This window comes from Macrobrachium nipponense, chromosome 3, assembly GCF_015104395.2.
Source record: "Macrobrachium nipponense isolate FS-2020 chromosome 3, ASM1510439v2, whole genome shotgun sequence".
Taxonomy (NCBI): Eukaryota; Metazoa; Arthropoda; class Malacostraca; order Decapoda; family Palaemonidae; genus Macrobrachium; species Macrobrachium nipponense.
Window position 1 is genome coordinate 30,269,449 of NC_087202.1, and position 27,079 is coordinate 30,296,527.

Sequence of the window (27,079 nt, forward strand, 5' to 3'; positions counted from 1 at the left end):
TTTCTGTAATTGGATACTCTGGAAAAGCTCTCATAATCCAAAAAAATTAAACTGGATGGAAAGCCACAATAGGACTATTAGAGGGAATATTTTGAAAAGGCACAATACCAATATAAACTTACCAGTTCATGAAAACATTTACTTCTCAATGTTAGTAACGGAACAACTACTACGTGGAGGTTTGAGTTTGCCTTGATGGTAAGGCAGCCACGCCTCGTTCTTGAAACTGACCTTTAACCTTTTATTGGAAAGGCGAGATGGTATTTACGATGGCAGGTACTTGCACTGCGGTAGGTGTAATCAGATGCCCTGAAAATTCCCGAAAGGTCGGGTTAGGAATGGATACTCGAACAGCAAAGATCATTCCCATAACAAGTATTAAAACAGTAAAAATAAACAGCAAAGAGCAATTCCAACAAACAAGTAATATTACCCTATACCTGTCCGCAGTCGATGACGTTAGATTTTAATGCCAACTAAATATTCCATCAGAGAGGGAAAAGAGCCACCCCGGCAAAAAAAAAAAAAAAAAAATAGATCTGAGACAGTGCTTCATTTGGGTTCTCTAGGGTACGGAATGATTTCTACTTGTAGGCGGATATTGGGTTGAATTGCCCATGAAAGAATTGGTATCAGTCATTTTACAAAAATAATCTTAACGAGGAGTAAAAAATTTTATTCGTTTACATATGCGGCGAGGAAATGAAGGTAGTGTTCGTCTGTCTTCATTTGATTTTTAATGGACAGAATTTTACTCGGAAATTTGGGAAAATTTAAATTAAACGTGGTTTATTTCATAATCTATTCATGAGGGCCATAAATAGACTGGAAACTTACTCATGATGGATATCAGGTGAAATACTATACGAAAAAAGAGAAACTTTTGTAGACTGTACCAGTTTGATTCTCATGTACATAACGAGAAGCTCAAAATCCTCGCTCACTAGTAAAACGAAGTATTGTAAAGGCTCGGAACTATCGTTCAGCAGTTGAAAATGTAAACATAAATCACATTACCAATAATAGAAAGCAGCTTGCGATATCAGTACTGGAGAACCGGGGAAAAGATCGAAAATGATTTCTGATACCATCAGGTAGAAAAATGAAGCGTTCAAGTACATTTTCTATTAAAATAATTCTGGATTTACTTGTGATACGCTGTTTTAATACTTTGACAAGTTAATCCTTAAACTAAATCAGAAAAGTAAACAAAAATTTATGGATGGAAATGAATATGTAAGTCACCCTTTTATGTGCGACTCATAAAGAGAAGTAAGCGCCTATATATTTCACCGTTATTAGCTTGATAGTTATATGTTGATAACTAGGAAGTTAGTTAAGTTATATACAATTACACGAGTACACGTTTGTACGTTGACATACCGTATCACACACATTTTTATGTATACATACATAAATACAGAATATATTGAAAGATAGAGAGAGAGAGATTCGCTAAGAAAATTAGCATATGCGTATTCACCAGTTTGAGTGACAAGGCGAGAGGAGCTAAAGACAGAATCTTAACACAAGGATTTAAATTAACGTTCCATTCCTCGCCAAAGAGGAAACGTTTGTAAGTACAAGCTGAAATATCAAGATAAAAAGATATCTGAGTTGAAGTACTTTTAGTCTGGGAATGTTTGCTGCGCTTAGAAGCATCCTGGAAACTCTCATTCTTCTGCTTCCTAATTGTGGAAACGAGAGTAATGTCTAAGTCAGTTATCATACACGTTGTGAGGCGATTTCCTGCTAATAGGGATCGGTTTAACAGTGTATAATTAAATAAAGAAAACTATTTTTAATCAGAATACATATTGTCATTAGGAACATTTATATCGGTAAAGAAGTAGTAAAAAGAACGTAGAAAAAAATCCCTAAATGAAAGGAAGTTGCTGCATGTCTTACTCTCAATTAATAGTAAAAGCAAAGATAAGTACTGGAGAGAGAAAAGTATTAGCTTTTGCAAGGGTCGCTTCCTAGGTAGGAAACTGTTGTTTTTGTCAAGAAATGCAGTACAACGTAGCTAAAGGAAGATATTGGCAGTCCTTCGATCTCTGAGTACCGCTTAATCCAGTCGTGAAATCACGTGAAATTCTATATCGTCGATCCCGATATTGTGTGTGTGTGTGTGTGTGTGTGTGTGTGTGTGTGTGGTTATGTGAGAGAGAGAAATATCCTTTAAAGTCGATGTGACGAGAATACAAACTGCGCACTCTGTACTGGAATTATTGGGTTCAACGAATTCAAAACCATGAGCGCCGTTCATCGTTTACAGAGTCGAGATTAAAAAAAAAAAAAAAAATTATAGCAACCTATTTTCTTTTTCTTGTGCTGATATAAAATAAAGTTCAAGTTGCAAAGCTCTCCGTTAGTGCTCAAGTTTCACATTTAAGGTAGCTTGATATGCACCTTTTTCTCTTGTGAAAAATGTTTTGATTTTACCTAGAACCAATATCAGTGTCCTAAATCGTACTCTGCCTCGATTTCTATTAAATGTAGTCAAGGCATACGTTCATTGACGCAGTTAGAGTATAGTTGTTATTCATTCTGCAAATCTATAGCAATCATCGTATGTGTTATTGTAAGTAGATATCCGAAAAAATAGGAGACCAGTGGATTGTGTACAAAGAGAGTGACACTTAATTCCAACCCTTTTCTTGCTTATTTTTATGCATTCTGATTGTACTTTAACCACTTCACCGCTGCATTTATTTTGACTCACTCTCACCTAAGTCCACATTTAACATTGCTTCCAGTTTAATAAAGAAAAAAATTACTACTTCTTCAAGCCCTACATATCATTAGAAATATATATGGACCAGGAATAGTTAAATGTAGAGTAAGAAGGCATTAATGTATGATGCTTGCGTAATTGATAAACGGAGAAAGAATTTTGATACTTTGCCTTTGCTTAAAGAGATATAAAACTTAAGTGACTGGCTGTAAAGGGAAGAAAAGTTTTTGAGTTTATATATACGTTTATAATATATATATATATATATATATATATATATATATATATATATATATATATATATATATATATATATAATATACACCTGTGTGTGTGTACACCTTCTTTCTTTGTATCTTTTTTTCATTTCTGTGTGAGGTCGGTGTTTCTGAAAGCGTTCCTCCACCGGCTCGGTCAAACATATCGTCCAATAACAATTGTTTGTCTGTTAGATCTTTTAGTGAGGTAAAGTGACAGGGAAAATATATATGATTTCATGGAAGGACTAATTTATTGACCGCTAACATATAGCCATTTCTTTAAACACGAACAAACTATGTTCAAATAAAAGAAACGCTAACATCAACGTTCAAGAGAAAGTCTATTTAAAGTTGAAACAGCATCTGAGAAAAAAAATTGCACGGCAGTGCATCCGTGCTTCCTTCTTTCTTTCTCAATAAGACGTTAAGAAAAAAAAAGCTTAAATTGAAAGTACTAAAATCTGTCTAAGGACGAAACCAAAATTTCAATTACTTGGTCAAGAGTGACTTTTTTAGGAACTGAAATGATTTCCTGAGACTGCCAGTGGGTGATAACGGCTTCGCTTTCCCGTGATAATATCATAAGTCAGAAGGGTGACTGCTACGAAAATGTGCTGTAATGCAAAGGTATGATTTCCTAAAATGAAAGTAATTACAATACATTAAATAGATTGCAGAGTGGTTTTAAAATTGAAATGTTCAACTGCGTAATGAATAGAAACGGTATGTCAGAGGGAGAAAGTGGTACACACAAGATGTATCTCTTGGGAGAAAGAGAGAGAGAGAGAGAGAGATTCCTGCTGTCAACCGTGGTCTGGTAAAATTTTAAGATATTTCACTAATTAGTATAATCAGGGACGTTGTTTGTAAGAGAGGCTGTTGTAAATTTGATTTCAATATTGCTACCATAGAAAGGCAAGTTCTTCCTTTAGTAAGCTGTTACTACGGTGTATATTTCTAATTATTTATTATTTATTGTGGATTGCAGAAGAATATAAACTCTAGAACTGTCCCTATTCACATTAGGTGATCGTTCAAAAATACTCCTTGAATAAAATATTGTTTACCCAACTTTCTATTTTATTGGACTTTATTATATATATATATATATATATATATATATATATATATATATATATATATATATGTGTGTGTGTGTGTGTGTGTGTGTGTTTATGTATATATATATATAATATATATATAGATATATATATATATATATATATATACTATATTATACATATATATCTATATATCTTTCTCACCTTCTAGTGAGGTCGATGTTCCTGACAGCTTTCTTCCACCTGGCTCGGTCAAACACATCATCCTCTTGATAATTGTTTGCATCTCAGATCATCTTTTAACTACAACCATCCACCTTCACCAGGCACCTCCATCTGCATCAATCTCCTCCCTACCTATGTCTCATCCCTTCCCATCTCATAGCCATACCGATGCAGTTTTTCTTTCTTGGACCTTTGATAGTTCTACGACTTTAGTAGTTTTTCTTATTCTTGAATTTTTTATCCTGTCCAGTTGAGTTACTCCTATATATATATATCATATATCATACATATATATATATATATATATATATATATATATATATATATATATATATATATATATATATATATATATATATATATAACACACACACACACACACACACACACACACGGTATATGTGGGGTAACAAAACTGGACAGGATAAAAAATTCAAGAATAAGAGGAACTACTAACTAAAGTATATATATATATATATATATATATATATATATATATATATATATAGTGTATATATATATATATATATATATATAGATATATAGATATATATGATATATATATATATATATATATATATATATATATATATATATATGTATATACATACATACCTATGTTTATATTATGTTTTTAGGATTTTTATAGAAAAAATATTCTGCGGCTCCATATGAATTAACCAACAGAATCTTCAGCTTTATACCCATTCATGACATTTTTAGTTTTTAATACTAGGTTGTATTTTGTTATTGAATTAAGAAAATACAAGGAAAAAGCTGTTCATCAACGGGAAGAATTTTTATGAGGAATAATATAAATCACGAAAAGCTAAAATTTAGGTAAAGCTGTTCACCAAGCGAAAGTTAATGGGTTAATGTTCTTACCACTTTTTAAAATAATTTATATTTGATACCATTTTCCGTAGGCTTTGTTTGCTTGCTGTTAATGTTTTTTGTTTTATCATTTAAATTATTGAATTTAGTTTTAATCGCTTTTTGTAAATATTACAGTTGAGGTTGAAGTAATATGAAGTAGAAGCTTTGAGGAATTGACAGATGATGAAGAAGTGGGCAACGATGTCTTGGTTGCTCCTGAAGGAAATTAGCCAAGGTAAGCTCAGATTTTTTTTTTTTTTCTTAAAAAATTTTCACGCACGGTTTAAGAAAATGGCCGCTGGTGTGATGGGTATATTGTCTTGACACGCAAATGTTAAGAATTAGTTTTTTTATATTTTAGTTTTAATGAAGTGACTCGTACGCGAGGGAATTAACAGATAGGTGTTCGTAAATTCCTAGAAAAAGTACTATTGAAAGATAATTACTTGGCACTTATCAGTCTCCTTCTGCCTAATGAAGATTTACTTTACGGAATTTTCAGTATAAAAAAATGGGTTTAAATTACCTCGCGAAAAGTCCTTCTGTTCTTACCAATAAGAAGGATAATAAAACAGAAATGATAACCTCATGTCTCCACTGAACAAACTGCATTACTTTTTACAACCTTTTCCTTGAGACGTGGTCAAAAGGTACCCTGAAAACACTGTTGTTTTGTGCAAAGATGGAGAAAGAAAAGGAATTGCGTCCCATCCTCGGAAGGAAGTAATGCTTCTCTCATTTGCGCTAAGTGAGTTAGGTGCGGAAAACCTGGTTTTTATTTTGCAGTTTTTTTAACATGACTAGCATTTGTTCCCTGTGTTTGCTTTCTTATGTTGTCTTTGTTCATTTGCCGGCTGTTTGATACGAAGATAACTCAGAATATTCTCTATTTTATCCTAATTTAGCATTTGCATAATACGGTTAGGGTAGTAGTTTCCTTTATTAGTTAATTTAGTGTTTTAGTATCACTGCTGAGCTAAATGTAAATAGAAATTGATTGGTGATTAATTTTTCAATTTGCGCTGGAAGTATTTATCACGAAATGGGGAAAAAAAGGAATTTTACCACAAAATGTTAATCTACTTATTGTAGGTAAATGGGCTACTTTGTAATTTAGGATGTGATAAATTATATATAGAGAAAAACTGTTTATTTATACGTTCTTTAAAAGACTTAATTTTTTCTCAACACGCATAAATACAAAATTCACGAAAGAAGGTCAGTGAAACATATAGCTAAGATTCAAGACAAGGGAATCTCATTAGCCTGACCGCAGAAACGAATTTGAGAACACGTTTTAAGCGACCGAGAAACAAACAAGAGAGGAAAATCTGGGTTGTTGAAAGTGCATTTCTTGTCAGAACATCCGCTGAATCTTGTAACACCAGTTTATTTATACTTAATACATTCCGAAATTTATGAGGGTAGCATTTTATGTAAACTAGAATCTTTGGATTCAGATGACGCTATTTCTTTGTTAATTCGACGTTCTTGTCATGTTATAAGGATTTCAGACACCTTGAGGAAATGCATATTTTGCACAATTTTAAGCCTATCAAATTGACCATACATTTTATTATGGTTAGGTTTGGTAAAGTAGAGGAAAAGAGAGAGAGACGGAGAACACGACAACGTACAAAATATTTCAGTTGAAAAAAAAGAACATAATCAAATCACAAATCAAAGCTTACGTAGGGAATATCTAAATCTATTGTATGAACAGAATTTGAATTGGGTCACAAATACATTGCAAGAATAGAATTTGAATTGGGCCGCAAGTGTATTGTATGAACAGAATTTGAATTAGGCCACAAACCATTTTTAGAGCGGCATAACACTCCAAATAGAATTTACAGGCACCGGATGAAATCAGGTACAAAGATTAGCGAACTTTCTGAAGACAAAAGACTTGCATATCTTTATGCATAAATCCCTCGCCCCTCTTATAATCAACTATATGTGGTTAACATTTAATTAAATTCTTGAAAATTAGTGACGATTGTCTTTTCGGATGAAACCAACATGAAGGTATCTTTAACATTATATTTCTCCCTTGTTTCTTTTCCATTTTTCTCTGCCGACCTTTGCTGTGTGTGGTCTGTAAAGAAATAAATAAAAAGGAAAATAAATAGATGACAAAGTTATCAATAAATATATATTGGAAACAAATTTAAATGTAAAAACCCAAGTAAAGAAGATTCAGTGTAAGTAGAGTTGTGTGAAATGCATTTTCAAAGCATAGTTTTGACTGAAGGGTTCTTCGGTTTCTTTCTTAATTTATGCTGCTTAAATAAGCTTGCAAAACGGAGAGATAAAAAAACTCAACTCCCCTTCTGTAGTAAACACACAAAGAGAATCAGCTTGTCGAAGGCTAGATAAAGCCTCCTCCTCCTCCTCCTCCTCCTCCTCCTCCTCCTCCTCCTCCTCCTCCAAATGGCAGATCAAGTGGGCTAATTGTGTGGTCTCAGGGTCCTTCAGAAACATCAGAAAAAAAAACTGAAACATTATATTCAAGAATTTCCTTATTCTCTGTCGTTAATGAGTTTACTTGAACCCTATTAGAAAAAGGTTAATTAAACGAAATTTCTTCAGCAAGATGAGGGTTATCTTTTTACTCCACATTTTATTGCGAAATTCTGTTGGGAGGAACGTAAAGAGAAAATTCTTGCACTTTTGCAACTTGACACTCTCTTGACACACACACACACACACACACAGACACAGTAACATAAAACATGAACATAATCAAATAAGGGTGATCTTCAGGACAAGTTAAAACAAATTAAAGTTCTTATGCAGCCTGCTCTTAACCCATTGCGGTTTAAATCTTACATAGATAAATAAAATTGCAAGTAGGTATTATTGGAAATAACACTGGACGAATTACAACGACGTCTTTCATATTGTACAAAATTTACAGCTAAGGTAAAATTCATTTTTGTCAGTTATCAATTCTAATTTACATTCGAATTCAAGCTCTGATCTGTTTAGGAGACACTTTCATTCAGGTTGCATGCAAACACCTCTTAATTTTCCTTCCTAAACCAATCAGTTTAGAATTTTGTCCATGCCATTCAGTAAAGCTGAGCTTGAATGACACTGCTCATTTACATTTAATCTTGATTTTTATGTACCCAGCGATTTTGGACTTCAACTGAAGTTTTGGTGAAGGTTCCCCCTTGTTACTTCCTACTACACCTATGGCCACATTTTTATGTAACACGTCAGAGGAGTCATTTCAAGCGAAAAGTTGAAAAATGTTTCATGCTGTTTACGTGGGCCTACCATCAAAATCTTTCTCCCACACAAATCTTCATTACCATTATTGTCACTTTCCATGAATTATTAACATTCTGTATATTGTTATGCCAGCTTTGCAGTCATTTGTTTTTAATTGCTATTCAGATACCTTGAATCAATTCATATGTAAATTTATGTCTGTGAAGAAGCACAGATGCTTGAATTTAATTCCTTCCTCAATCTGTCAAGATGTCAGGACCACTTTGCATCTCACATGAGTTATTGGCCTGTGTGAAGTTTTTGTAAATAAATGAGTAAGCTGTAGACTCCGTATGTTACTCGTACCTCATCTCACATTGCTGACCATCAGAGAGATGCCTGATCAAACAACCCCAACGCCACTAGTGAAAACCTTGCTGCTGCCTCCTTATGCATACCACCCTTCACGCCCCACGACCCAGAGGCATGGTCTTCATGGCGGAAATGATTTTCCGCACAAAGAAAATCACCTTGGCAATGTGGAAAACAGATGCCATCCTCAGAGTCCTGCCAGATGACGTCTTCAAGCACATAGCAGGATGGCTTGAGGAATTGGAATCCCCCGTCACTTATGACATACTGAAGGACCAGTTGAAGTCATCCTTTAGCATGCTGCCCACCGAGAGAGCAAAGAAGTTCCTCAACGACTTGGGGGCCCCAATAGGAGATGAGTGGCCATCACACGTGTATGAGCAACTGCGGTGGCTCATTATGCTGCCGACCAAGGACAACCAACCTGAGTCATCCTTGGTTGCTGTGAGGGAGGTACTCCTCACAAAATTACCCTGCCAGACAGTAACAGCCATCCCCAAACTTCCACCATGCTCATAGAAGAGTTCCTGGTAATGGTCGATGAGGTTCATATGGCCCACAGAGCAACAGACCCCCACAGACAACAACAACAGAAATGGCAAGCATGTCGCACTGAACAGAAATCAGACAGTGATCCAGATGAGCTAGCTATCCCCATATTCAAAAGATGCTTCCCCAGACAGTACTACAAAGGGAAGCCTAATCAGAAGAAACAATAACCTCCAGAGGGCATATGCTTTTTCCACTGGAGGTTTGAAAATGGCTAGAAAATGCAACTAAGGCTGCCTAATCTCAAAAAGCTTGCAATAGTGACCCATCCATACTATTGTTGGCAGTGAGCAGACGGGTTGTCACATAAGAGAACTCTTGCCTCCTCACCACTGTCTTTCTTCCAGGTATAAAATGAAAATAAAAACGTGCTTCTTTCTAAAAGATGAAAGATCTGACATAGCGTTCTTAGTGGACACCGGAGCATGCAGATCATTCATCCTAGCCAGCCCGAGTGAACGACTCAACCCTGCTCACCCTCAGCAACATCTGTATCGATGGCCAGCAATTCACCACTGACAATATACAGAAAACATCACATCCGATGCCCCACTGCCAGAGATGAGAGAAATGCTACAAGAATACTAAGATGTACTCAAGGATGACCTGAAGCATGACCTAGCAAAACCAGCAAATCATAGCATTCACCACCACATGGAGACCGAAGGTCCCCCAACCCATTCGCGATTCTGACAGCTGGCCCCAGAGACGCTCACCTGTGTAAAGAAGGTATTCAAAGAGATGGAAGAAGTGGGAATATGCCAGAAAGCTCCTAGCCCATGGCCGTCACCCTTACAAATGGTACCATAGTCAGACAACATGGCGGAGATTACTAATGCCTGAATGTAAAAGCATAACCACAGACATTAACCACCAAATATAGCAGACACAAATCAAATGATGGGAGCAAGAATGTTAAAAAAATTTATCTGATAAAAGGGTAGCAAGAATGTTCAAAACAATTTATCAGCTAAAAGAGTACCAAGAACGTTAAAAAAAAATTATCTGCTAAAAGGGTATTTCCAAATTCCAGTAGCAAAAGATGTTGAGAAGACCACAATCATCACCCCATTCAACAGCTACACATTCAACTACAGCTGTTTTGACCTCCATAACTCGGGGATAACATTCCAAATATTGATGGAAAAGCTCTTAATGAATGGACCTTCCATTCTGTGTGGTATATGTTGACAACATACTGATCTTCATCCCAAACCTAAAACAACACCTCTTGAGATGTGGAAAATTTTTTACAAAAACTGAAAGAAAACAGACTCATACTATGAGAAAACAAATGTGAATGGACAGAGAGAATGGTGGTTTTCTGGGACATCAAGTGAGCCCAGAAGGCTTTAAACCTTTGCCAGCAGAGATGTGTATTTCTGGTGATAGAAGTTCACTCATGACGTGGTTGGGAAGTCACATAAAGCTGTTGGACCCGTTGCTGAATAACAACTGGTTCCATGCAACATTAAAACACCACACAAACATAAACTTTTGCCAGAGAAAGTGAGGCAATAACAGACTCCCCCAAACTAACAACAGTTCAAGAATTTTCAGATTTAATGAATTACTAATATGAATTCATACCAAACAATGCAAAAATAATGAGCCCCTTCATGAATGTATTAAAGGAAATAAGAAGAAATTAAATTGGGCAGAAAATCAAGATAAAACATCTATTTTAGCAAAAGGAGCATTAACTTCTACAGCAACACTAATATTTCCTTTACCCCATAGGTCCCTCTCTATGACAACCGATGTAAGCAATACAGCGATTGGTGCTGTACTTGAGCAGGATACTGCTGGCATTCTACAGCAAAAAGCTAACCACAGGACAGCAGAAGTATTCAACATTCGACAGGGAGCTCCTTGCAGTCTGTAAAGCAATCTGCCACTTAAGCCACGACAATTTGTGGTGCAGACGGACAACAATTTGTGGTGCAGACGGGCCGTCAACCATTGTTGCATGCCTTCACAAAGTCAGCAGATGCATGGTTAGCCTGACAACAAAGGCACCTATCAGCGATAGCTGAGCACTCCTTCACCATCAAGTACCTGAAGGGTTCAGCAAAAAGCACCGTGCCAGATGCCCTATCAAGAATCTGCGTCAACACCATCCAGCTCGGGATAGCCTAACTCAAGATAGTGGAAGTGCAGAAGGACAGCGCAGACCTGAACCGACTACGACGGATCAACCCCACCCTTATGTGGAGTGACCAGTCAATCAGCAGCGAAATGGTGACCATCACCTGCAAATGAGTACCAGATGCCCTCACCCGTACATACCAGAGGAACAAAGGAGAGCCTTCGCTCTCATCCACAACCTATCAGACCCATCAGGCAGATCAACCACCCGAATAATAGCAGAGCAGTACATCTGGTGGGGGATGAGAAAAGATGTGGATAAGAGAGTGCATACCGTGCCAGACATCAAAAGTGACTAGATATGTTGAAAGTGGGATAGAAGAGTTCAAAACAATGCATTGCTGACTCGCCCACGTACATGAACATACATGACAATGTAATGGGACCCCTACCTCCCTCAGAGGGGTACAAATACCTGTTTACCATAATAGACAGGAACACCAAGTCTGGAAGTAATACCAATAAGACAGCAGATGGTGGAGAGCTGTGTTAAATCCCTCGTTGATTGGGTCAGTAGTCGTGGTGTCCATCAGATCATCACCAGTGTTAGGGGTGCTCGCTTCACATCCGCCGTTCGCAACGCCCTCACCAACAGTCTGGAGATGAAAATGAGGAACTCATACTACGGCCTACTACCCGGAAGCCAACGGAATCATCGAGAGGATGCACTGATCGCTAAAATGCTTGGGCAGGAGCTGGAGAAAAGAACTGTCTTGGGTCTCCTGGTGGGACTGAGAACGGCACCGCACGCAGCGTTCAGTGCATCTCCAGCAGAAGTCCTGTATGGCGAAGCATTGACGTTTCCAACTGACGTCTTTCAAGAGCAAACAAATCCAAAATCGCTGTCAGACACCCGAAAAGCGATAGAGAAAATAACACCTGCGAAGACAACCTACCAAACAAACCGCAAAAAGTATGTCCACGAAGACTTACAAAACAAAATATGCGTTAATTTGGGTAGATTCACACAAAACCCCTCCTCTCCCCTGCCTACTCCGGACCACATCGCATACTCTTAGAGACGGTTGAAGGCCTACCAGGTGACAGAAGACGGGAAAACGCGTAGTTTGGATCCTGCATAAATACCAGACACCGGTCCACAGACGTAGGACTCTTCTGGTTGGAGGAGTGTTGTAGTGCCTGCGATGACTGACTTGGGAGGAAAAATCATGCCGTCGAGGGAAGCAATTCTCTCGCACGTCTTTTATCCAAATATCTCGATTACCATTATTGTCACTTTCCATTATTATCATTCTGTATATTGCAAAGCTAGTATCTAGTCATGGATGTTTAATTGCTATTCAGATGTCTTGTATTTATATGCAAATATATGTCTGCGAAGAAACACAGATGCTTGAATTTAATCCCTCTCACTGTGATATTCACTTTTGTGTCATTATGAAGTTGCACACTTGTAATTCGCCGTAGTAGGTACAGGAAGCAAATTAACATAAATGAGAGGTCCATGCGGCTAGTTGAAAATTGCCAAAAACAAAAAATCTTTGGCGAAAAGAAAATATCAGACATAAAATTACTTATTCCATGTCTAACTAAAATATATTATCTTTCCAACGATAATCGTTTATTCGATTGCTATTTATATAATCCATTACGCTGCATAGTATGTTATCAATTATATATATATCACGGGACCAGAATGAAGAGTAATTCTTGCGATTACCTAATTTTTACCCACTTTTATCAGGAAGCAGCGAGCCATCAACAATTTATTTAAATAACCACATACATTATTATTATTATTATTCTGATGGAAAAGGAACACTAATACTTAAATAATACAATATTCTATTATTATTATTATTATTATTATTATTATTATTATTATTATTATTATTATTCTGCTACCATATAATGTTAGAAGGCAATTCTTTCTTCCTTATTTGATTTCCGTTGATGCTCCGCTGTGGTATATGAGTCTCTTAACGCAATCTCCCCGCACATATTGCACATAGGATCAAGTGGCCCTCAGATAAGATAAGCGGGCAGCTGTTCGCCTCCATTTCTAATCTATTGCCATTGTTATGTTTCTCCAATTCGGCAATTATCCTTGGACTCATGCAATTTCAAGCTGAGTGCGTTGTGAATTGCTTATAGCATATGCACTGGCATATATGTTGCAGCTGTATCTATGGACGAAGTATCACAAGCGCATTCGTGTATATATATATATATATATATATATATATATATATATATATATATATATATATATATATATATATATATATATATATATATATATATATATATATATAGTAGAGAGATATGATAAAAAGAGAGAGAGAGAGAGAGAGAGAGAGAGAGAGAGAGAGAGAGGACGCAAAGCACATTACTTATAATCAAGTAAACAAACAGAAATCGTTATGCAATTTTTTTTTATTATTTGACCCATTTGGGATACATTTAGAAATATTTGAATTTAAAATATTCGTACATCCGTTCTGCACTAAATGCATAAATGGATATAGCAGTTCTGACATGTTGAAGCATTTTCGTTTGTTTTTATATCTATTTTGATGTAAATCTTACTCTAACGTTATGCTCTGTACTTATAAATATTGTTTTGATGAAGGAAAGATTTTATTGTTGTAATTTTGTTATCAGTACAACCAAACATAAAGTATCAAAGTAAATAAAATAGTTTGCGCACTTATATCAATCGCGGTCACCGACTAATATTAACCGTATATCTATTCTAAAGGATATTGTAGTCATTTCGGGACGATGCCGTCATATTACAATACTGTATTTAAAATGTTTGAACGCTCTTTCTTCTTTCTTTTGTAGAAAATGAAATTAATCGCTAGAGTATACACTGTAGTAGAATTCACCATTATTTTTTTTGGCAATTCACAGTACTCGAAACATCACAGATGAAAATCATCCTTTACTATAAACTCGTTTATGTCTAGTGAAATGATCATTATTCTTACCGTAAGTTTGAATGTGTAAAAGAAGTACGTCATCTGACAGTTCGTCAGTTTCAGTTACTTTTTCATCTCGATTACTCCTTCCAAATAACTTTGTAGTTCTGTCGTAAATTTGTTGCAACATGGTAATACATATATTACAGCAGAATGTACTTATCTTGTGGTTAACCCTATGGTAGGTATTTGAGAAAAAGTGTTCAGTCGGTTAGGTATTTAGTTGTCAAAGTGTTGAGTTCACGGAGTGAAAAAATCAACTCTGTTGTTAAGTGAACTTACTAAACAAAATAGTTGATGGTGTTTTACCTCAAAAGAACCTACTGATATTGGGAAGACCCAGGGTTTAAAATTCTTAAGGAAAACGGCAGCATGCCAGCGAATTTGAATAAGGGGTTCAAACCTACTATGGCCAGTTATCAGCGACCTGATAGATTAACAAAACAATTAATTTGCAACATTATTTATTCATCTAAACTAAAATTAGCTATAATTGACGGTAGTCGTCATTGTTATCTGTCTAATGTAAATATTTTTATGCTTATCAGATAATACGCAATATCTGACGCATATAGACCGGTAGGTTACTAGGCCACTCCTTGACTGTGGATTTAGATATATTATCCTGATCGTGAATTAACTGAATTGCTTCTAGAATGCTCTTGTTATTTATCTGCATAGGTAAAAACCTGACGACTGTTGCTTGTTTCTACACAACCTTCGAATAATTATGATGGAAGGATTATTTCATGTTTGCGTAAATTCGCTCACACAACCCGGAAAACTAATTCATATCTGTATCTGAAAATCGTTTGTTTTCTTAATGTTTTGTTTATTTTCAAGGCTAATTATAGTTACATTTAGTGTTATGAAATCAATTAATTTTCAAAGGTGTGTCGACAGTCATTTGGTCCAGCACCGTAAATTTTTTAACATTACTGATACAAACATATTTATCCGGATACCGATACGAAAATATTTATCCGGATGCTGGGATTGCTGTGTTAGGCCTAGTTACCTACATAATTTCCTAGAAATAAAATAAAAGGCGTTAATTATAAGCAAATCCAGATGAAACTCGCCGTGAGATGCCATTTCTGTAGTTCCGCTTATGAAGCTGGTATTATTATTGCTGTCGGTAACTGTATTGCCTTCATTTATTGCTATTGTTAATTGGGAAACTTCGTTGAAATTCATAACACATTTTAATTGTCATTCAAGATTCAGTGATATTTTCTTAGGGATTTAAAAAAGTTGCTGATTTGTCACTTTATTTGTTTCCTTATTTATTGATTATATCTTTCTCTTGTTGCTTAATTCCATTAGTTATGATGGTGAAGTGTTGCTGTGAAGGTCGATTATTGTTTTTTCCTGTCTAACGTAATTCTAGGATTGATTGACCGAAGTAAATGCAAAACAGGCAGAGTCTCTCAGAAGGTTCCTACTCGATCTATTTTCGAAACCAAAACCAGAACGCGAATTTTCTCTGCCGGGAAATACTTTTGTGCCAAAGGAAACCTAATAACATTATACGTTGTAACTTGGAAATGCCTTTGGAGGATCCCGAGCCTATTCAGCTGGGCCCTAGGCGCGTGTGATCCCTAAATATCTTTGATGAATGGATTAGAGAGGCTGAATTCGAGCGCCATGTGGATCTTGAATAGCATTTTCCTCTTTGCCTTGAAGGTTTTCAAGTTTATAGAGCCAGGGTGATTTTGGTTGAAGTTTTGAAACGAAAACTGATATATGGATTGGTTATGTTCCAATATTTCATAATACATTTTGGCTGTATTTTGTGTAATGACAGTGTTTTTGAAACTTCAGACAAGATAAACTAAAATAAATCAGTTATCAGTCATTGTTTAAAACATAGACCCCTTAAATAGAAGGACTGGTATCCTCTATGCTCGGTATCTGGAACTTGGGTCCCAAGTTGGAACTTGGGTCCCACCCACAATTTGTGTCAAATACATGATAGAACCTTCATTCTGGTGTCTTAAGGGGTTTTGAAGGGCGAAGAGTTCATTTGTCATACTTTTAACCTCTTACGATGTCATCTGAAGGTCATTTAAAGGTCAAATCTAGGTCATTTATAGGTCAAATCTCATAAAAAACACAAAATCATACAGAATATTGTATATTCTCTCAATTAAAGCAATGGAAAACACACCTTAAGTTACCCTGTCACTGAATTAAAATCCATATATAAACAGTTAAGCCTGGAGAAACAACAGGAACATGTCTAAGGCAAACAATATAGTTATTCTAGAAACAAAATCATTGAAAAAACATTCCATAATATAAATAACATTAGGTACATGTTTAGTTTTTAGCAGATAGTTTTACTTTTCTTCTCAACCAGCCAAGGTGTCTTTCTTTATCACTGTTGTCTAGCACAAATGCTTTCAAAAAAATGTTTGACAGAGTAAGGCATGCTCCTTGAATTGCAACCATTGGACTATCGATACAAGATAAAGTTTGGCTGAGATGAGCTCGGCAGCAATGCAAGTTGCACTCATCAAAAAGTTTATAGGCTGAGTGTACAAAATGCACTGTTGAGAGTAGAGGTACAGTTAGTCCACCTCTGCTTAAGTTTGTGAGAAACTCTGAATTAATATGATGGTCGTCGTTATCTTCAGTTTCGACACTCAAAATATTACCTCGAAATTTGTGTTCCAGATATCCAGCTAGAAAAATAATTTTATTTTGATACTGTCATTAGATTGAACTAGGTCTTCAGTGTCAGCAATAGTGATGTCAAAGTGATAATCATCAATGCAAATGTTAGAGGTACAAGGTACATTCACTTAGGACTGGTGCGGCGTAGACTCGTATTTCAAAAGTGAATGGAGGTTCTTGGTTGCTGCAGCTGCCTTGATATCTACAATGTCAATGTAGAAATTACCCCCATTGCGTTGTCTGGCTTGGCCAAAGAACTTTTCAAGGGCCTCATCAGCAAACACACCAGGTAGCACATAGGTGAACTTGTACTGAGTCAATAGCCACTCTGCAGCCTCAATGTTGGCTCTTGTAGACAGCACCAATGCCTCTGCAGTTTGCTTTGTGAGCTTTTGCGTCCGACCTTGAAAGTAGTGCAATTATTGGTCCATGGTTGACGACAATCATCACGCATGTTAATACCGGAATACCGATCTTTCACATTCATCATGTGGAACCAATCAGTGATCAGCTTAACAAAAATGATGGTGCCCTCGCTAATGCCAAGTTTATCCTTTAGAGTTGAAAGGGCAGCAACAGTTTTGTCATTGAAGATTTGACAAACAAAAGGCACGCTTTGTCTCTGCAAAGGCTTTGGGTACACAGCTGTGTATGTGATCTTGGTTAGACGGATGCTGTTTCTCCTGTCTTCATCGTACAGTGCTTCTATGTCCTTCCATCGTGCAACATATGTTTTTCCATCTTTTATGAAAGAAAGTTCCTTATCCTGAACGGTTATCCAGTTATTTCTTACATTTTTGAAAGAATGAACATAGTCAAAAACAAGGAAAGCATGAGAATTTATAGCATTTATGAAAGCTTTACCAGGACCACCTAATTTACCATAAACTGCAACGTTTGTGTTGCAATTATCACCTACACAAAAAATTATAGTACCACCAGCATCGCTAACCGCTACCAGAATTTCCTTGAGTTAATCTGAATTAAGTTTTGCAACAGGGTAAATGCGTAGTATATATTTAGGGCCACCAAAATGGCAGACAACTTCAATTACTAAAGCATGTGTTGCGAGAACTTCGGTATCACAAGAACCATTTTGAGCGTAACCAACAACACGACCACCTGAGTACCTAAGTGTTTCTGTGAGCTTCACTTTATCAAAAAGAATGTTGACAAGACGCTGCTGAGGTTTAAGTTTTTGAAAAAGTTGCTCCAAGTTTTTATCATGTAGACTACAGGAGAGAAGTTTTTTTTCAACGTTCCACCTAGGTAAAACAACTGAACCAGACTTTCGTAGCATTTTATATGCAGCTGGTGAAATGTTATGGAGTTCGGCACCAAGAACATAAAGATTTCTGTCAAAGCGACGGCCTTCTGGATGAGTGAGTAATAACTGTAACTGAGAATGAAGAAACTGAAAATGAGGCGAATCAGAACAACTCATATGGCTCAATTCCTGTACTGCACTTTTCAGATAGTCTGCATCTTTGAACTCATACTCTGTTATGCATGACATAATTTTATCAAACTGGGACCATTTACTGAGAAGGCTATTCTTTTGCAGACAACCAGCTTTAGAAAAATATGTCTTAGGTATTTCCTTTCCATTTTTCTCAACGCATTTAAGATACAAAAACCCAAATGACGATTTCACATGTTGCAAATGGAGAAATTGGATAACGGAACGGCCCTTTGCATCAGTTTTAGAAATGTAAATATCATCACTATCACAAACAATACGATAATCCTTTGAGATATGCTCCTGGATGTCATTACAAAATGAATAAAAGTCGCCGATCTTATCCACAACTTCATTTCGGAGTCTTTCGTTTTCAGCTCGGGTCTCTGCTGAAGCAGTTGTAATTCTGGGTGCTGAGGGGACCTGCTTTAAGCATGACTTTGAAACTCCAGGGAAAATGGATGGTGGATGACTTGGTCTTTTCCCTCCTTTAACTGTAATCCATTCACAGTCAAAATGATGAGCACAGGCATAGATCTGCTTCAGCTGTAGCAAACTGGAACGCTCATTTGGCATAGCATCGATCCAACGGTTTCGCTCCACTTCATCAGTTGGAAATGATACTACTTTGGTGTATGGTTCATCCCTGTAATTTCCTCGACATCCGTAGACATTACACTTCTTAGGCATTGTGCGTTGTTAGTAGAAACCCCTGAAACAAAATTAAATAAATTATATCAATTATGGTCTAAGACAGTTTTGGCAATTAGTTTATCAATATGTTGCTAGATTACATTCCTTTTTCGACTAAAACATAAACTCCTTAAATAGGCCCATTTTATGACTAACATACGGCACTAAAAGTGAATAAATGTAAAAAATGTTTACATACATTCAAATCATTGTTTACATACATTCAAATAATTGTTTACATACATACAAATCCTTGTTTACATACAGTGAACATATTACGTCATAAAATAGTGGGACCCAAGTTTCGCAACCCGAGAGTGCAAGATACTAGTCCTTCTATTTAAGGGGTCTATGGTTTAAAAGCTAGAATAAATCAGTTGCAGTTTAAATTACATTTTTCTCGCAAAATAAAGTGTGCTATATACGATACCAAATGTCGACACATCATCTATTACACCGCAAAAAAGGGTGGTACCAATCTTTACGTTAAGCCGTATAAAAATTGGAATTTTTGTCATCGAAGTTGTGCCTACGTAAGTTGCTTCGTGAAAGTTGTTTCTCTAAGTGCAGAAATTATCTCCATTATTCTAAAGAGTTCGAAAGCACAACTATGTCCTTAAGAATATGTCTTAAGGAAGTTATCCTGTACATGAGAAAAATTCTGAAATTTACTGTGTATTCAGTGTTTGGAAACAAATCCGCTTGGTAAGATATTGTCCGTTAGGTTTTAATGGCCGGAGATGTCAACAGTCATCCGCCGGTGGCAAATGATACCCAAATTGGAAATGAAGTAAATCACTACCTTTGCTCTTAACAGATGTTTTAGGAACATTTTGTTGGAGACACCATTACTTTCACCCCATGCAGCACGAGGTTTTCTAGTTTGTATGTGTATCCGCATACACATTCAAAACTGGATCTCATAATTTTCCATAATTAATTTCATACTCTGAGTATTTCATTATTGTTATGTCCTTTAGGGAGTATGAAATTCATTACAGAGGCTCTCTTGTCTTTTTTATTTATTTTTTCGCCAGATTATTTATCATTATCCTTTCATAAGGATATTCAGACAAGCTATTTCCTCCCTCGCCTCGCGAACAAACAGTGAAGGTTATATAATTTCACCTGCTCCTATTTTCGTTTTTGACCTTAAACCAAATAAATCCAAAATATTAGAACGAATTTCGGAAAAGCGTGTTGCAAACTTTGATTGTGCGCACCTTTTCCCTTCCGGAAGGTTTCATGCTCCCAAGAGCATGAAATGTTGATAGAAATCAGATTACCGTTAACCATAAAAATTGGACTTTTGGAGTTATTCACAGTCTGCCTGGATGACAGTTAAATATTAGCAAGTCGATAAAAAGCATTCGACGAAGCTGCCAGTTACTTGCATCTTGGAAAAACCAGCGTTCAAGTCAGGCTTCATACGTAACCTGTGTTGTCAGTGATGGGCGTTGCGTGGATTGTTATGAGTAATTGAGTACTAACAATCTCTTTTAAGTTGGGCCCTCCACCTAAGTTATTGCCTGCCTTAAGTAAGCATCCCCTTTGCGGCATGTAACTAGTCTTCAGAAGGCGCAGATTATTTCAGCTACATTTCTTAATTTTCTTATCTGTTTGCTTGCGCAGTAAAGCACACGATTTTTCCAGATGAATACAGCTTTGAGAAGTTTCTTTTTCTCTTTATTATTGGAAGATAGAAACATAGAGACTCGTTAAGTTAAACGTTTTATTAAGAGATTGCGGCGTAGTGTTTTGAATAATGATATCAAAGCATTTAGGTACTGGAATATGTAAAGAAAGTTTAATTACACGTCATGGCATGAAAATTTACTAAAGTAGTATACAACGACGTGATTTGTTGGAAGTATATACCACCCTGTTATGAGAGCTAAAATTATTTTACCCAAAGTGAGTTACTTAAGCTTTTATTTCGTTTAATAACAATTATTTCTTGTGTAGCATTACAATGCAATTCCCTAATAAGCCATACTTTGTATTATCTCTTAATTAAATTTAAGTAACTCTCAATCAAAGTTTAATAACCATGAAAAGATGGGTTATTTAACGGCATTAGATAATAATAAAAACATATACAAAGTATTCAGGAAAATTGCTTATGATTTCAAACAATAGAAGTACCGAATTCCACTTGGAAATGGACAATTATGCACCTGGACAGTAACTACTCCACTGGTTTCGTAATCAGAGCAGACCTGATGATATTCCTTTGCATAATTAAAGGAATTAGATTTATTGCAGTCGCGTTAGGTATTTTTACAAAGCCATACTTGTATCAGCCGTTTGTTCTTTACACCCTGGCTCTCATGACCCAACTAACATTTCAAGTTGAATGATACCAAGAAACTAGTTGTTTAATGTATTTAATAAATGCAGCCGATTACTTCCAGATGCAAATACAACACAAGTTTCGTAAATTTGTATTAAACGTTTGTATAGCATTGAAAAACTCACTTAATACCTATACTACATCATATTTACATCATTTGCGTTAATTCGGAAAAATGATATAAAAATTATGAAATGCGATACAGCCCTTTTTATTTTTATTATTGAAATTTGACACCTTAAGGAAATAAGCATTTATTTGGTGTATAATGTTTGAATAATTGGTTTTTATTTTGTAATCAAATACTTATGTTCTCGACGATTAAAATTTATGCTCTTGATAAAAATTCAATAGGGGAACTAATGTTTTACCTAAGCCTTTATTGAAGGTCTTGACAGATCTTTAAGTAAGATTGCAAGAAGTAAAAACAACTCTTAAAATCTCATATGGGGGTTTGCGTTACTTAAAGTAGCTGGGTTTCAAGGAAAAGCATTCATTCTAGTGTGAATCGATCTTTAATGATATATGAAGCAAGTTGATATTGAAGCTACAATCCACGCAGTCCCCATAAATAAGGCAATCAAAGGGCAATAAACAAGTAGAGCTAAAAGATATGGGGAGAAGATATGGGATGCATAAATAACAACCACCCTATAGCTGTCCGCAGTTTTCCCCCCCCCCCCCCCCCCCTCCCCTTCCTACCCATGACCAAAAAAAAAAAAAAAAAAACGAAAAGCATTTATATGACGTTTTCTTTTTTTTCATTCTGAAGCTATCCTAAACATGATAGAAGATTCATAAAGCAATAAATTTTTTATTATTATTATTTGACAAAGGTTATTCTATTGAATTTCAATTTCCTTTCTACATAATCTTTGTCATTCGTAAATACAATAAAAGCCACCATTTGCTGCTCTGTTCGCGACTGGAAATTATCATATTATGTTATTCCTTCATGAAAGAAAGACCTATAAAATATTGCTGAGGATCCCACATCACACTGACACATTTACTCTTTCAGTCTGCCAGCTGTCAATATTAGCGTCCCGTGAGAATGAGCGTCTAGACTGCTTCTGTTTTATAGATCACCGTAATGCATATGATAGGAGTTATCTCTCTCTCACACCAGCTATCCATTGTATATATATATTGTAATTTTTTTATTTGAATTACAATACAACAAAGGCATCGACAACTAAAGATGGATATGGTCTTGAAAAGGCATCATGAACTGAAAACCTTGAAATCCTAAAACCACTTTGCTGTCTTTCTTTTTTCGACACCAACTGAAAATGTAATATCTTGGTCTCGTTAGCTACTGATTCAATAACCTGTGGAACTTCAGCCTCCCAGCGGATGTCATGCAGTCTGAACTTCAGAAGTTCAGGCGAAGATGCAATACATTACTACCATAATACTATTCTTCTGCCATTTCAATACGTTTTATCTATTTATTTATTTTTTTTAATAAGTGAATTCGCTTCTTTCTGTATTTCTCTTTACTTCCTCTTACTTCCTAATGAACACCATATTCTTTGGAAGCTTGAATATCAAGCCAATGGCTTCCATGGGCATGTTTTTAAGAAGAGGTTTCATCTAGTGAATAATAATAATAAAATAATAATAATAATAATAATAATAATAATAATAATAATAATAATAATAATAATAATAATAATAATAATAATAATGTTCTCTTCTCATCAGGGCTGATATTTGCTAATAGCTGGCCGATGTCCATACTCTGGTTAAGGAAATGTCTTATAAAAATACTAATTTATTGATAAGATAACTAAAAGTGGCGTATGGTTCCCGTAGAGTTTACAAATCTAAAGGCGTAACGGAATTCCAACGTTTCAAACCGTATCTCCGGTTCATTTTCAAGGAAGGGTGAGCTTGAACTGATTGGAATTGGGTCATTTGGCCCGGGTGCTCTGTCTGGTGAGAGCTGAGTTTTTATTGGCCGAACAGAGGATAAAGTCAAGCCGTCGTCCAGAGGTGGATGCTCGCACTGATCTTCGCGTGCGGACGCTGGAGACTGGGGGGTTAGTATTGGGAAGGTCATTGCCGGTAGACTGGGGCACCACCTGATTGGTCCGTTCGGTCGGCTCTGGGGTGCTGGCGGGCGGTGCCCTACGCGCCACCGTCGGGAGGAGTGAGGTCTCTTGAGTGGTGTCGAGGCTGCGTCTCTCCTTCCCAATGTGTAGGGCCTCCAAGAGGCGGAGGCGATGGTGGTCTGCCGCCTTATCGATAATTCCAATATTGGGAATTATGTCTGTTCGGGTTATCCTGGTATTGTGGGCGTTTCTTGCACGATTATGGATGGCGCCTTCCTGAGCGTGGCAGGATATCCTCTTGGAAAATTGCATAGTTGTCATGCTAATGTAGGTGCCGGGGCATTCCCGAACAGGGCATTTGTATTGGTAGACAACGTTAGTTTTCTTGAGAGGGTCCTGCACCACAGGGGCTGGATTGATTTCATAATCAGGCCACTGGTTTTCTTGCTCTTGTAGTAAATTATCAATTTCACTTTTTTCGCAGGGTCCGTCGGGGAGACGTTCCTTTCGATGGTGTTATGAAGGGCTCGCTTGTCTTCTTTGTATTTCTTGTGAAATACTCTCTTGTAAAAGGGAGTGACGTCTTCAAGGGCGGCGGGGTGAGGCTCCTCCTGGTACCAATTATCAATGCTCCTGCAAATTATTGAAAGGAACGTCTCCCCGACGGACCCTGCGAAAAAAGTGGAATTGATAATTTACTACAAGAGCAAGGAAACCAGTGGCCTGATCGTGAAAAACAATCCAGCCCCGTGGTACAGGACCCTCTCAAGAAAACTAACGTTGTCTACCAATACAAATGCCCTGTCCAGGAATGCCCCGGCGCCTACATTGGCATGACAACTATGCGATTTTCCAGGAGGATATCCTGCCACGCTCAGGAAGGCGCCATCCATAATCTTGCAAGAAACGCCCACAATACCATGATAACCCAAATGGACATAATTCCTAATATTGGAATTATCGATAAGGTGGCAGACCACCGCCGCCTCCACCTCTTGGAGGCCCTATACATCAGGAAGGAGAGACTCAGCCTCAACACCACTCAAGAGACCTCCCGACGCGTAGGGCGCCGCCCGCCAGCACCCCAGAGCCGACCGAACGGACCAATGAGGTGGTGCCCCAGTCTACTGGCAATGACCTTCCCAATACTAATCCCCCAGTCTCCAGCGTCCGCACGCGAAGATCAGTGCGAGCATCCACCTCTGGAAGACGGCTTGACTCAGGGACTTAATCCTCTGTTCAGCCAATGAAAACTCCCCTCTCACCAGACAGAGCACCCGGGACACAATAAATACCGCCGAACGACCCCATTCCAATCAGTTCAAGCTCACCCTTCCTTGAAAAATGAACCGGAGATACGGTTTGAAACGATGGAATTCCGTTACGCCCTTAGATTTGTAAACTCTAGGGGGACCATACGCCAATTTTAGTTATCTTATCAATAAATTAATATCTTTATAAGACATTTCCTTAACCAGAGTATGAACATGTGCCAGCTATTAGCAAATATCAGCCTTGATGAGAAGAGAATAATAAGAAGAATAGAAAGACCATATATAAAATCAATTCCGCTGATGCTGCCATCCTCTTTAACAAAACATGTTTGAGAGAGTGTCTCCTACCTTCAGATAATAATAATAGTAATAATAATGATGATAATAATAATAATAACCATTTATTTTGTATACTCAATTTTAGGTCCCTGTACAGCCGCGCATCTTGTATACTAACTTTCAAAAGTCTGTGAAGCAGTCTGTCGTGTACGTATACAAGATTCCATGACGAATGACAGTAATCTTTATCGTTTGATTATGTGTCCAACCTTCCTTTAAAATATAGTAGGAAACGTTATCTTTAAAATTTAAGTAGATTATTGATTAGCAGTAGATCTAACTTAAAATTCTGACCGTTGAATAAGTCTAAATGTATTATTTTTTCTATGGGTTTTCGATCTATTTTGATGACTTCAGCTGGCTTGCAACATAGTATTTGTAGTCTAGAAAACTCGGTTATTATTTGCTTATTTTTGGTGACATAAAGTGCATATACCTGTGTTGCGCAGTCCAGAACTCAGTATTCGGGCATTAATTGCATACAAAACACGACTCTGGTGCTTGTCCAGTGTAAGTGGTTGTATCCATATAGATTTTTGCACTTTAAGAGTAATCGACATCTCATGTTTTAATCCAATAACTCAGTTAACTGAATTTACGAATTTGAATTATTCGAATAAATAGCTGAAATACATGATGAAAACATAACCTATTCTTACCAAATAAATTAGAGAATTCGTTATTGTCTGTAACGTTTGCATGTAATAAAACCAAGGCAACGCAGTTTAGCAAAGCAAAAAGTTATCATTCCACTCGATTATTTGAAATTTCAAATTAATATCAGGTATAAAAATGGTGATAGAATGAACAAGTATAGAGGTGATCGTATTCTAAATAAATATTTGTTAACATTTCCCAAAAGTTGAAAATATAACAGAACCACGGCAGTGCCACTCACCCAAGCATGAAAGCAGCCCTCAATTACCGGCAGCGTTGCACGCTGTAATGGAAGTCTTTATTACTTACTGATAAATAATACAGGCAAGCGAAAGTGATCTCTTGTTTAGTTATGAAACAATTTACCAAAGCCTCGGACGTTACTCTGATTACTCAATTACAGGTCAGAGCATATGAAACCATTACCCAGTATGGTGTTGATGCCAACTGCAGTGTGTTCGAGTTTGATTAATTATTTGGTAGCTGTACAAAATAAAAATCCTTTTAAACAATGCGTTCTGGGATATTTTGCGTTTACAAAACACAGGGATCGGTGACGGATGACGCCTCCGTTAAGTGATCTTTATGATATTTTGGCAAACCTCAGTTTATTCCAAACATCGTCTTTGCATGGGGAAAAATTTGCATAATTATACATTAGTTTTGATTATCAGATCAACCAGCACATAAAAAAGAAACCAGTCATGAAATAAAAGAAGAAAAACATTCATCTTCCCCAACACATAATCTACTGGCATATCCTTAGATACTATGTTATCGTGATGCTTTCGATTGTTCAAAACGATTATGCAAAGCATTGCCTAATTCTGATTAAGTATTTTAATGGTCGAGCGATTAAATCAACTATTGTCTTTGCGTCAAACTTAAGAGGTCATGGTTTCGAATTCCAGTCAGGGTAGGTGCACCAACTGTGTGTGATTCTATAGGTAGAATTAATTATTAGAAGGCTACTGAGGGCATCGTATTAGAATGACTATATATATATATATATATATATATATATATATATATATATATATATATATATGCTTATATGTCACTAAAAAGCGCGTGACAATATATTTAGCCAATGCCACGGACAATTAAAGGAGTACCAAGCGCTTTCGTGTTATTTCAACAACATTGTACTCGAAAATTGTTGAAATAACACGAAAG

General features: G+C 36.6%; 1 long non-coding RNA gene across 3 annotated transcripts in view; it reads left to right on the forward strand.

The window, feature by feature from the left end:
* Window positions 1–27,079, forward strand: part of LOC135221685 (uncharacterized) — a 246,844-nt gene that overhangs the window by 72,437 nt on the left and 147,328 nt on the right. For 2 of the 3 annotated variants that reach the window (XR_010316067.1, XR_010316069.1), the window contains exon 4: window positions 5,295–5,394. This is a non-coding gene — a long non-coding RNA (uncharacterized LOC135221685). Of the gene's footprint in view, window positions 1–5,294; window positions 5,395–11,039; window positions 12,711–27,079 lie in introns of those variants that run through there. The other variant, XR_010316068.1, reaches the window with a different exon arrangement.